The sequence below is a fragment of the Dioscorea cayenensis genome, chromosome 13, assembly GCF_009730915.1.
Source record: "Dioscorea cayenensis subsp. rotundata cultivar TDr96_F1 chromosome 13, TDr96_F1_v2_PseudoChromosome.rev07_lg8_w22 25.fasta, whole genome shotgun sequence".
NCBI classification, from domain to species: Eukaryota; Viridiplantae; Streptophyta; class Magnoliopsida; order Dioscoreales; family Dioscoreaceae; genus Dioscorea; species Dioscorea cayenensis.
In genome coordinates, this window is record NC_052483.1 from 6,908,374 (window position 1) to 6,919,821 (window position 11,448).

Consider the following 11,448-nt stretch of genomic DNA (forward strand, 5'->3'; position numbering starts at 1 on the left):
CCTGGGGCACTGGGCCTGGGCTGGGCTGGGCCTGGGCCTGGGCCTGGGCGCAAACGCAGTATAGGCCTGGCCCTGGGCCCTGGGCCCTGGGCCTGGGCCTGGGCCTGGGCCCTGGGCCTGGGCCCTGGGCCCTGGGCCCTGGGCCCTGGGCCCTGGGCCTGGGCTGGGCCTGGGCCCCTGGAGCTGGGCCTGGGCCTGGGCCTGGGCTGGGCCCTGGGCCCTGGGCCTGGGCCCTGGGCCTGGGCCTGGGCCTGGGCTGGGCTGGGCCTGGGCCCTGGGCCTGGGCTGGGCCTGGGCCTGGGCCTGGCTGGGCCATGCAGGCCTGGGCCTGGGCCTGGGGCCTGGGCCCTGGGCCTGGGCCTGGGCCCTAGGCCTGAGCCTGGGCCCTGGGCCCTGGGCCCCTGAGCCACCAGGCCCTGGGCGTGGGCCCTGAGCCTGGGCCTGGGCTGGGGCCTGGGCCCTGAGGCCCTGGGCCTGGGCCTGGGCCCTATGAGCCACTGGGCCTGGGCTCGGGCCCTGGGCCTGGGCTGGGCCCGCAAGGCCTGGGCCTGGGCCTAGGCACTGGGCCCTGGGGCCTGAGCCCTGGGCCCTGGGCCCTGGGCCCTGGGCCTGGGCCACTGGGCCCTGGGCCCTGGGCCTGGGCCTGGGCTGGGCCCTGGGCCCTGGGCCCTGGGCCCTGGGCCCTGGGCCCTGGGCCCTGGGCACCTGGGCCTGGGCCTGGGCCCTGGGCCCACAGGCCCTGGGCCCTGGGCTGGGCCTGGGCCTGGGCCCTGGGCCTGGGGCCTGGGCCCTGGGCCTGGGCCTGGGCCCTGGGCCTGGGCCTGGGCCTGGGCCCTGGGCCCTGGGCCCTGGGCGCAGGCCCTGGGCCACTGGGCCCTGGGCCTGGGCCTGGGCCTGGGCCTGGGCCTGGGCCTGGGCCTGGGCCTGGGCCTGGGCCTGGGCCTCGGGCCTGGGCCCTGGGCCACTGGGCCTGGGCACAGGCCCTGGGGCCCTGGGCCTGGGCCCTGGGCCTGGGCCTGGGCCTGGGCCACAGGCCCTGGGCCTGGGCCTGGGCCTGGGCCCTGGGCCTGGGCCCTGGGCCCTGGGCCCTGGGCCCCTGGGCCCTGGGCCTAGGCCCTGGGCCTGGGCCCTGGGCCTGGGCCCTGGGCTGGGCCTGGCCTGGGCCCTGGGCCTAGGCCCTGGGCCTAGGCCTGGGCCTGGGCCCTGAGGCCTGGGCCCCTGGGCCCTGGGCCTGGGCCTGGGCCTGGGCCTGGGCCTGGGCCTGGGCCTGGGCCTGGGCCTGGGCCTGGGCCTGGGCCTGGGCCTGGGCCTGGGCCCTGGGCCTGGGCCTGGGCCTGGGCTGGGCCTGGGCCTGGGCCACAGGCCTGGGCCCTGGGCCCTGGGCCCTGGGCCTGGGCCTGGGCCTGGGCCTGGGCCCTGGGGCCTGGGCCTGGGCCTGGGCCTGGGCCTGGGCCCTGGGCCTGGGCCTGGGCCTGGGCCTGAGGCCTGGGCCTGGGCCCTGGGCCTGGGCCTGGGCCTGGGCCCTGGGCCCTGGGCCTGGGCCTGGGCCTGGGCCCCTGGGCCCTGGGCCTGGGCCTGGGCCTGGGCCTGGGCCCTGGGCCTGGGCCTGAGCCTGGGCCCTGGGCCCTGGGCCTGGGCCTGGGCCTGGGCCACTGGGCCTGGGCCTGGGCCCTGGGCCTGGGCCCTGGGCCTGGGCCTGGGCCTGGGCCTGGGCCTGGGCCTGGGCCTGGGCCTGGGCCTGGGCCTGGGCCTGGGCCTGAGGCCTGGGCCCTGGGCGCCTGGGCCTGGGCCTGGGCCCTGGGCCTGGGCCCTGGGCCTGGGCCTGGGCCTGGGCCTGGGCCTGGGCCTGGGCCTGGGCCTGGGCCTGGGCCTGGGCCTGGGCCTGGGCCTGGGCCTGAGGCCTAGGCCTGGGCCTGGGCCTGGGCCTGGGCCTGGGCCTGGGCCTGGGCCCTGGGCCTGGGCCTGGGCCCTGAGCCTGGGCCTGGGCCCTGGGCCCTGGGCCCTGGGCCTGGGCCTGGGCCTGGGCCTGGGCCCTAGGGCCCTGGGCCTGGGCCCTGGGCCTGGGCCTGGGCCTGGGCCCTGGGCCTGGGCCTGGGCCCTGGGCCTGGGCCCTGGGCCTGGGCCTGGGCCCTGGGCCCTGGGCCTGGGCCCTGGGCCTGGGCCTGGGCCCTGGGCCTGGGCCCTGGGCCTGGGCCTGGGCCTGGGCCTGGGCCTGGGCCCTGGGCCTGGGCCTAGGGCCTGGGCCCTGGGCCTGGGCCTGGGCCTGGGCCTGGGCCTGGGCCCTGGGCCTGGGCCCTGGGCCTGGGCCTGGGCCTGGGCCCTGGGCCCTGGGCCTGGGCCTGGGCCTGGGCCCTGGGCCTGGGCCCCTGGGCCTGGGCCTGGGCCCTGGGCCCTGGGCCTGGGCCCTGGGCCCTGGGCCTGGGCCTGGGCCTGGGCCCTGGGCCTGGGCCTGGGCCTGGGCCCTGGGCCTGGGCCTGGGCCTGGGCCTGGGCCCTGGGCCTGGGCCCTGGGCCCTGGGCCCTGGGCCTAGGGCCTGGGCCCTGGGCCTGGGCCCTGGGCCTGGGCCTGGGCCTGGGCCTGGGCCTGGGCCCTGGGCCACTGGGCCTGGGCCCTGGGCCTGGGCCTGGGCCTGGGCCTGGGCCCTGGGCCTGGGCCTGGGCCTGGGCCTGGGCCCTGGGCCCTGGGCCTGGGCCTGGGCCTGGGCCTGGGCCCTGGGCCTGGGCCCTGGGCCTGGGCCTGGGCCTGGGCCTGGGCCTGGGCCTGGGCCTGGGCCTGGGCCTGGGCCTGGGCCTGGGCCCTGGGCCTGGGCCTGGGCCCTGGGCCTGGGCCTGGGCCTGGGCCCTGGGCCCTGGGCCTGGGCCTGGGCCCTGGGCCTGGGCCCTGGGCCTGGGCCTGGGCCACTGGGCCTGGGCCCTGGGCCTGGGCCTGGGCCCTGGGCCCTGGGCCCTGGGCCCTGGGCCCTGGGCCTGGGCCTGGGCCCTGGGCCTGGGCCCTGGGCCCTAGGCCTGGGCCTGGGCCTGGGCCTGGGCCCTGGGCCCTGGGCCTGGGCCCTGGGCTGGGCCTGGGCCTGGGCCTGGGCCTGGGCCTGGGCCTGGGCCCTGGGCCTGGGCCCTGGGCCCTGAGGCCTGGGCCTGGGCCTGGGCCTGGGCCTGGGCCTGGGCCCTGGGCCTGGGCCCTGGGCCTGGGCCTGGGCCTGGGCCTGGGCCTGGGCCTGGGCCTGGGCCTGGGCCCTGGGCCTGGGCCTGGGCCCTGGGCCCTGGGCCCTGGGCCCTGGGCCTGGGCCTGGGCCTGGGCCCTGGGCACTAGGCCCTGGGCCTGGGCCTGGGCCTGGGCCTGGGCCTGGGCCCTGGGCCTGGGCCTGGGCCCTGGGCCTGGGCCTGGGCCCTGGGCCCTGGGCCCTGGGCCTGGGCCCTGGGCCTGGGCCCTGGGCCCTGGGCCCTGGGCCTGGGCCTGGGCCCTGGGCCTGGGCTGGGCCCTGGGCCTGGGCCTGGGCCTGGGCCCTGGGCCTGGGCCTGGGCCTGGGCCTGGGCCCTGGGCCCTGGGCCTGGGCCTGGGCCCTGGGCCCTGGGCCTGGGCCCTGGGCCTGGGCCTGGGCCTGGGCCTGGGCCCTGGGCCCTGGGCCCTGGGCCTGGGCCTGGGCCCTGGGCCCTGGGCCTGGGCCTGGGCCTGGGCCCTGGGCCCTGGGCCTGGGCCTGGGCCTGGGCCTGGGCCTGGGCCCTGGGCCTGGGCCTGGGCCTGGGCCTGGGCCTGGGCCCTGGGCCTGGGCCTGGGCCCTGGGCCTGGGCCCTGGGCCCTGGGCCTGGGCCTGGGCCTGGGCCTGGGCCTAGGCCCTGGGCCCTGGGCCTGGGCCTGGGCCCTGGGCCTGGGCCTGGGCCTGGGCCTGGGCCCTGGGCCTGGGCCTGGGCCTGGGCCTGGGCCTGGGCCTGGGCCTGGGCCTGGGCCCTGGGCCTGGGCCTCGGGCCCTGGGCCCTGGGCCTAGGGCCTGGGCCCTGGGCCCTGGGCCTGGGCCTGGGCCTGGGCCTAGGGCCTGGGCCTGGGCCTGGGCCTGGGCCTGGGCCTGGGCCCTGGGCCTGGGCCCTGGGCCTGGGCCTGGGCCTGGGCCCTGGGCCCTGGGCCCTGGGCCTGGGCCTGGGCCTGGGCCTGGGCCTGGGCCTGGGCCTGGGCCTGGGCCTGGGCCCTGGGCCTGGGCCTGGGCCTGGGCCCTGGGCCTGGGCCTGGGCCTGGGCCTGGGCCTGGGCCTGGGCCTGGGCCTGGGCCTGGGCCCTGGGCCCTGGGCCCTGGGCCTGGGCCTGGGCCCTGGGCCTAGGCCTGGGCCTGGGCCCTGGGCCCTGGGCCTGGGCCTGGGCCTGGGCCTGGGCCTGGGCCTGGGCCTGGGCCCTGGGCCTGGGCCCTGGGCCTGGGCCTGGGCCCTGGGCCTGGGCCCTGGGCCTGGGCCCTGGGCCTGGGCCTGGGCCTGGGCCTGGGCCTGGGCCTGGGCCTGAGCCCTGGGCCTGGGCCTGGGCCTGGGCTGGGCCTGGGCCTGGGCCTGGGCCTGGGCCTGGGCCCTGGGCCTGGGCCTGGGCCTGGGCCTGGGCCTGGGCCTGGGCCTGGGCCCTGGGCCTGGGCCCTGGGCCTGGGCCTGGGCCCTGGGCCTGGGCCTGGGCCTGGGCCTGGGCCTGGGCCTGGGCCTGGGCCTGGGCCTGGGCCTAGGGCCTGGGCCTGGGCCTGGGCCCTGGGCCTGGGCCCTGGGCCTGGGCCTGGGCCTGGGCCTGGGCCCTGGGCCTGGGCCTGGGCCTGGGCCTGGGCTCAGGCCCTGGGCCTGGGCCTGGGCCCTGGGCCTGGGCCTGGGCCTGGGCCTGGGCCCTGGGCCTGGGCCTGGGCCCTGGGCCCTGGGCCTGGGCCCTGGGCCCTGGGCCTGGGCCCTGGGCCTGGGCCCTGGGCCTGGGCCCTGGGCCTGGGCCTGGGCCCTGGGCCTGGGCCTGGGCCTGGGCTGGGCCTGGGCCTGGGCCCTGGGCCTGGGCCCTGGGCCCTGGGCCTGGGCCTGGGCCTGGGCCTGGGCCTGGGCCTGGGCCTGGGCCTGGGCCTGGGCCCTGGGCCTGGGCCTGGGCCGGGCCTGGGCCTGGGCCCTGGGCCTGGGCCTGGGCCTGGGCCTGGGCCCTGGGCCTGGGCCTGGGCCTGGGCCTGGGCCTGGGCCTGGGCCTGGGCCTGGGCCTGGGCCCTGGGCCCTGGGCCTGGGCCTGGGCTGGGCCCTGGGCCTGGGCCTGGGCCCTGGGCCTGGGCCTGGGCCTGGGCCCTGGGCCTGGGCCCTGGGCCTGGGCCTGGGCCCTGGGCCTGGGCCCTGGGCCTGGGCCTGGGCCTGGGCCCCTGGGCCTGGGCCCTGGGCCCTGGGCCTGGGCCTGGGCCTGGGCCTGGGCCTGAGGCCCTGGGCCTGGGCCTGGGCCTGGGCCTGGGCCTGGGCCTGGGCCTGGGCCTGGGCCCTGGGCCTGGGCCTGGGCCTGGGCCTGGGCCTGGGCCCTGGGCCTGGGCCTGGGCCTGGGCCTGGGCCTGGGCCTGGGCCTGGGCCTGGGCCTGGGCCCTGGGCCTGGGCCCTGGGCCCTGGGCCTGGGCCTGGGCCTGGGCCTGGGCCTGGGCCCTGGGCCTGGGCCTGGGCCTGGGCCCTGGGCCTGGGCCCTGGGCCTGGGCCTGGGCCCTGGGCCTGGGCCTGGGCCCTGGGCCTGGGCCTGGGCCTGGGCCTGGGCCCTGGGCCCTGGGCCCTGGGCCCTGGGCCTGGGCCTGGGCCTGGGCCTGGGCCTGGGCCTGGGCCTGGGCCTGGGCCCTGGGCCTGGGCCCTGGGCCCTGGGCCTGGGCCTGGGCCCTGGGCCTGGGCCCTGGGCCTGGGCCCTGGGCCCTGGGCCTGGGCCTGGGCCTGGGCCGGGCCTGGGCCTGGGCCTGGGCCCTGGGCCCTGGGCCCTGGGCCTGGGCCTGGGCCTGGGCCTGGGCCTGGGCCTGGGCCTGGGCCTGGGCCCTGGGCCCTGGGCCTGGGCCTGGGCCTGGGCCTGGGCCTGGGCCTGGGCCTGGGCCTGGGCCTGGGCCCTGGGCCCTGGGCCTGGGCCTGGGCCTGGGCCTGGGCCCTGGGCCTGGGCCTGGGCCCTGGGCCTGGGCCTGGGCCTGGGCCTGGGCCCTGGGCCTGGGCCTGGGCCTGGGCCTGGGCTGGGCCTGGGCCCTGGGCCTGGGCCCTGGGCCTGGGCCTGGGCCTGGGCCCTGGGCCTGGGCCCTGGGCCTAGGCCCTGGGCCCTGGGCCTGGGCCCTGGGCCCTGGGCCCTGGGCCCTGGGCCTGGGCCTGGGCCTGGGCCTGGGCCTGGGCCTGGGCCTGGGCCTGGGCCCTGGGCCCTGGGCCTGGGCCTGGGCCTGGGCCTGGGCCCTGGGCCTGGGCCTGGGCCCTGGGCCTGGGCCCTGGGCCTGGGCCTGGGCCTGGGCCTGGGCCTGGGCCTGGGCCTGGGCCTGGGCCTGGGCCTGGGCCTGGGCCTGGGCCTGGGCCTGGGCCCTGGGCCTGGGCCTGGGCCCTGGGCCTGGGCCTGGGCCTGGGCCTGGGCCCTGGGCCCCTGGGCCCTGGGCCTGGGCCCTGGGCCCTGGGCCCTGGGCCTGGGCCTGGGCCTGGGCCCTGGGCCTGAGGCCCTGGGCCCTGGGCCCTGGGCCTGGGCCCTGGGCCCTGGGCCCTGGGCCCTGGGCCCTGGGCCTGGGCCTGGGCCTGGGCCTGGGCCCTGGGCCTGGGCCTGGGCCCTGGGCCCTGGGCCTGGGCTGGGCCTGGGCCCTGGGCCTGGGCCCTGGGCCCTGGGCCCTGGGCCTGGGCCTGGGCCCTGGGCCCTGGGCCTGGGCCTGGGCCTGGGCCCTGGGCCCTGGGCCCTGGGCCTGGGCCCTGGGCCTGGGCCTGGGCCCTGGGCCTGGGGCCTGGGCCCTGGGCCCTGGGCCTGGGCCCTGGGCCTGGGCCTGGGCCCTGGGCCCTGGGCCTGGGCCCTGGGCCTGGGCCCTGGGCCTGGGCCTGGGCCCTGGGCCCTGGGCCCTGGGCCTGGGCCTGGGCCCTGGGCCCTGGGCCCTGGGCCCTGGGCCCTGGGCCTAGGGCCTGGGCCCTGGGCCCTGGGCCCTGGGCCTGGGCCCTGGGCCCCTGGGCCCTGGGCCTGGGCCTGGGCCCTGGGCCTGGGCCCTGGGCCTGGGCCCTGGGCCCTGGGCCTGGGCCTGGGCCTGGGCTGGGCCTGGGCCTGGGCCTGGGCCCTAGGGCCCTGGGCCCTGGGCCCTGAGGCCCTGGGCCTGGGCCTGGGCCTGGGCCCTGGGCCCTGGGCCCTGGGCCCATGGGCCCTGGGCCCTGGGCCCTGGGCCCTGGGCCTGGGCCTGGGCCTGGGCCTGGGCCTGGGCCACTGGGCCTGGGCCTGGGGCCTGGGCCTGGGCCTGGGCCTGGGCCCTGGGCCTGGGCCTGGGCCTGGGCCCTGGGCCTGAGCCTGGGCCTGGGCCTGGGCGGGCCTGGGCCTGGGCCCTGGGCCTGGGCCCTGGGCCCTGGGCCTGGGCCTGGGCCTGGGCCTGGGCCTGGGCCTGGGCCTGGGCCTGAGGCCTGGGCCTGGGCCTGGGCACTGGGCCTGGGCCTGGGCCCTGGGCCCTAGGCCCTGCCTACCTGCGGGCCTGGGCCTAAAGCCTACTGAGCCCTGAGCCTGAGCCCTGCACAAACCCTGCCTGACCCTAGGCCTACCGCCGACCCTGACCCTAGCAGCCTAAAGCCTGAAACCCTAGCCTAGGCCCAAGCCTAAACCTAAAGCCTAGCCAAACTAAATCAATAATGGAACGGACAGGAGCTCAGTGTACTCGATAATATCCGCATAGGTAACTTTGTCAGCTCCATTATTGATTTCTTCAATTTCATCCGTGCCATTGTGTATCTGTATGAATTATGCAAGACACATGCAACAACTACTATATCAATTTGAGAATCTAGTGGATGGAAGATTGCAACTTTAAGTATAGGAAATCTCATTTTCAAGACACCAATAATGTATTCAATATGATTACACAATGAAGCATGTCTCAAATTAAATAGTTCTTGGTAATTGCTTGATCTACATCCTGTCCGTTCTTACTTTTGTAAATGATAACGCACACCCACAGATATGGAGCAATAAAATTTGGAGTATTTGCATATCCTACATCCACTTAGTAATATTTAATGGGCGGCAAATGAAAGTCTTGGTTGATTGAATGCTGAAGTACTCTAGCATCAAAAGCAGAGCCTTCCCAACCAGCTCAAACATATACAAAACGTAGGTTAAAATCGCATGCGACCATAATGTTATGGGATAATGTTATCTATTTCTAGAAGGATTTTGCAATGCTAAAGACATAGTGATTGGAATATGTGTTCCATCAATAGCACCAATACAATCCTAAAATAAAAAACTCATTACATTTGTTAAGAAAATTGAAAAAATGTAAATAATGAATAAAAAGACAGTATAAAGATTCTAACCTTGAAATATGACAGTCTACTATTCTAGATAACTGGTGATGTAGTTGTTGGTGGCAATTCTATAAATGTAGTAGCAAGAGTAGTAATAGCTTTAAGCACTTTATTAAAATAACGGCTAATTGTTTCTGCTAAATGTTGAAAATGTTATTGCACGTCACGATTATTAGCGTTGTGCATAAGAGTGTGCACAAATATTGCTAGTTGATCCTCGATTGTAATTGTTTTCGAGTTGCGAAGAAAAGATCTTTCTCTTAAACAATTAGTAAGTGCTTCAAATATACGAGGTTCCATACAAAATTCACTCTTACAACGTGCCTCATGACCTTCAAGAATTTCTTGCACATACGCAACACATGTTAATATTGATGTATGATAAGGCCTAGTTTCTGAACTTACAAGAAATAGACTTGGTAAAATGCTGAGCATGAATTTGTCATCATCTCGATTAATCTTTCTCCATTGATCCAAATCTATATTAAAACAAAGACTTGGAGACATAAAAATTTGAGTTGAAAAGAGATAAATTTACATATTGCATAAAGAGTGTCAGCTTTAAATTGAGGGAAATTTTTAACGGCTAGTCTTTTTTAAAACTCTAACATCTAATTTCATTTTAAAACTTAAATTCTTATGAATAAATTTCTGTGCACATCCAAATATCATTATGTACGAATTTTTCCTGTAGTAAATTCCACATGAATCATTTTTAAATCCTATGGAATAAAATTGCTATGGAAAAATTTACTATGCATCCAAACAGGCCCTAAGTGTTATAAAACCTAGAATTGTACTACTTACTGGTGGTGGAGCCAGATAATTTATAAAGGATAGATAATATACAAGAATAGTATTATTACCTATAATGTAATATATATATATATATATATAATAATAATTAATAGTTAAATTAATATAAAAAATACAAATAAGGAAAAAAATAAGGAATTTTTATTAAAGAATTTATACTTAAGAAATTATTGCAAACAACTAGAAATTAAAACTGATCATAGAGCTTAACCAGATGCTTTAATGTAGCTTGAAAAATGAAGAGAAAAAATTCTTGACTTTCAAGAGTTTAATTTTTCGATTAAAAAAAGAGTGAAGTGTCAAGGTGATTTTTTGTCTAATTGAACAAAATATTAGGAAAGTAGATGAAAAATATTGATATTGAAAAAGACAAAAAGTAGTTTTTGTTTATTTTTTCCTGAAGTTGTTAAAAAACACAAAAAAAAATATGGGTATTATAATATGGTCATTTAAAACTTTTAATACTTGTATAATGACCCACATGCTTCTTATAATTTTTTTTTTTAAAATTTTGCTTATTAGCCCCTAATTTTCTTATTTAATGAAGTGAGTTTGATAATTTTCCCAATATATATACACGGCGTATAATGTAAATATTTTTTAAAATTTTGTGGGGCTATTTGACCCCACAATTGTTTACTTAGCTATGCCCCTGACCATTACACTAATCAGTTATCAAACATGTGCGAGATATTACATTTGATAAGCGATATGTAAAGATTTGAACCCTCAAAACTTTTATCAAAGGGAATGAAATGGCCTATTGCAAGGGCAATCAAACATATTTTATTATAATAGTTTTCCAAAATGAGTTGTGTTTTTAAGAATTTTTATTTTTCAATGAAAAATAAAAAACTAAATAGAAAATTTACTTTTTTCAATAAAATATTCAACTAAAAATTTTGAAATTATATAACCAAGATGGAATTGTTAGAGACGTTAACAAATTATTAACTCTCAACCTCAGAATTGAAAGGGATCTGAACGCTCAACTATTGATTTATAGAGAAATAAAATTGTCATTCTTTAATTACAAGAGTAGTATTTAGTTTAAGTTTTGATTTACTCAAATTAACCAGTGAGCTTTCAAGCAATTAAAGCCAAAATTTTAGCTATAGCAATGAAGTTAAATTTAGTTCAATAATATATATAGATAGTATAAATAATTTCACTTGAAAATTTATTTTTATCATAATTCATTAATAATTTATAAAAAAAAGTAATTTTATTTTAACAAAATTTTAATTAAAAAGTTTTATTTAGACGGTGCCCATAGAGTTATTGAACCGATTAATCGTAAATTTTATTTTAATATAACAAACATTAGTATATATTAATGGGAAAAACAATAATATTTATTAAATTGGTATTATAAATTTATTAGTAAATAATACGATTATAAATACATTTTCAACAAAATAAAAATAAAAATCATCATGGATGCCAAACATGACTATTTAATTTTTATGAATGTAACTTATAAATAAATATTTATGTGTTATAAGAGCTTGTTTGGATTAGCTTTTGGAAAACCCAGAAATGTTTTTTATAAGTTAAGCATTTCTGGGTTCAAAAAAAATTGTTTGTATTGACTTTTCTGCAAAAGCAGAAGTTGTAAAAAAAGCTGAAAAAGACAATTTTTTTCATAAGCTAGTCATGACCAGCTTCTGAAAAAAAAACTGTTTTTTAGCTTATTTTTACATCTACTAAAAAGCTGATACAAACACAAAATATAAAAAAGTGCTTAACTTACTCTGGAGAAACACTTTTTTCCATAAGCACTTCTACTAAACTGAAAAAAAAACACTTTTTTGATAAACTAATCCAAAGAAGGCCTAACTATAAAAGAGATTCTTATTTGCATCTAGAAAGCCCCAGCCCTCTTTATCACGGCCTCCCTCTAAGTTCTCCGGCTTCCCACCCCTTCCCTCCCTTTGTATCTCTTGTCCAATCTCTGTCATCTGTAGGAACCGAGCTCGACCCGTCCTAGTGGTACTTGTTTTTTACACCACTTCCTTAGGTTGTGGCGTGCAAGTATTTAATAAATGAGAAAATCGAGGATTATCTAATAAGACGGAACTATCCGAGGGCTTTTCCGCACTTCACTATCTATTTAGCCCATACTGTTTGGTTGATTTGGAAAGAGAGATGCAATCTTATCTTCAAGAACTAGA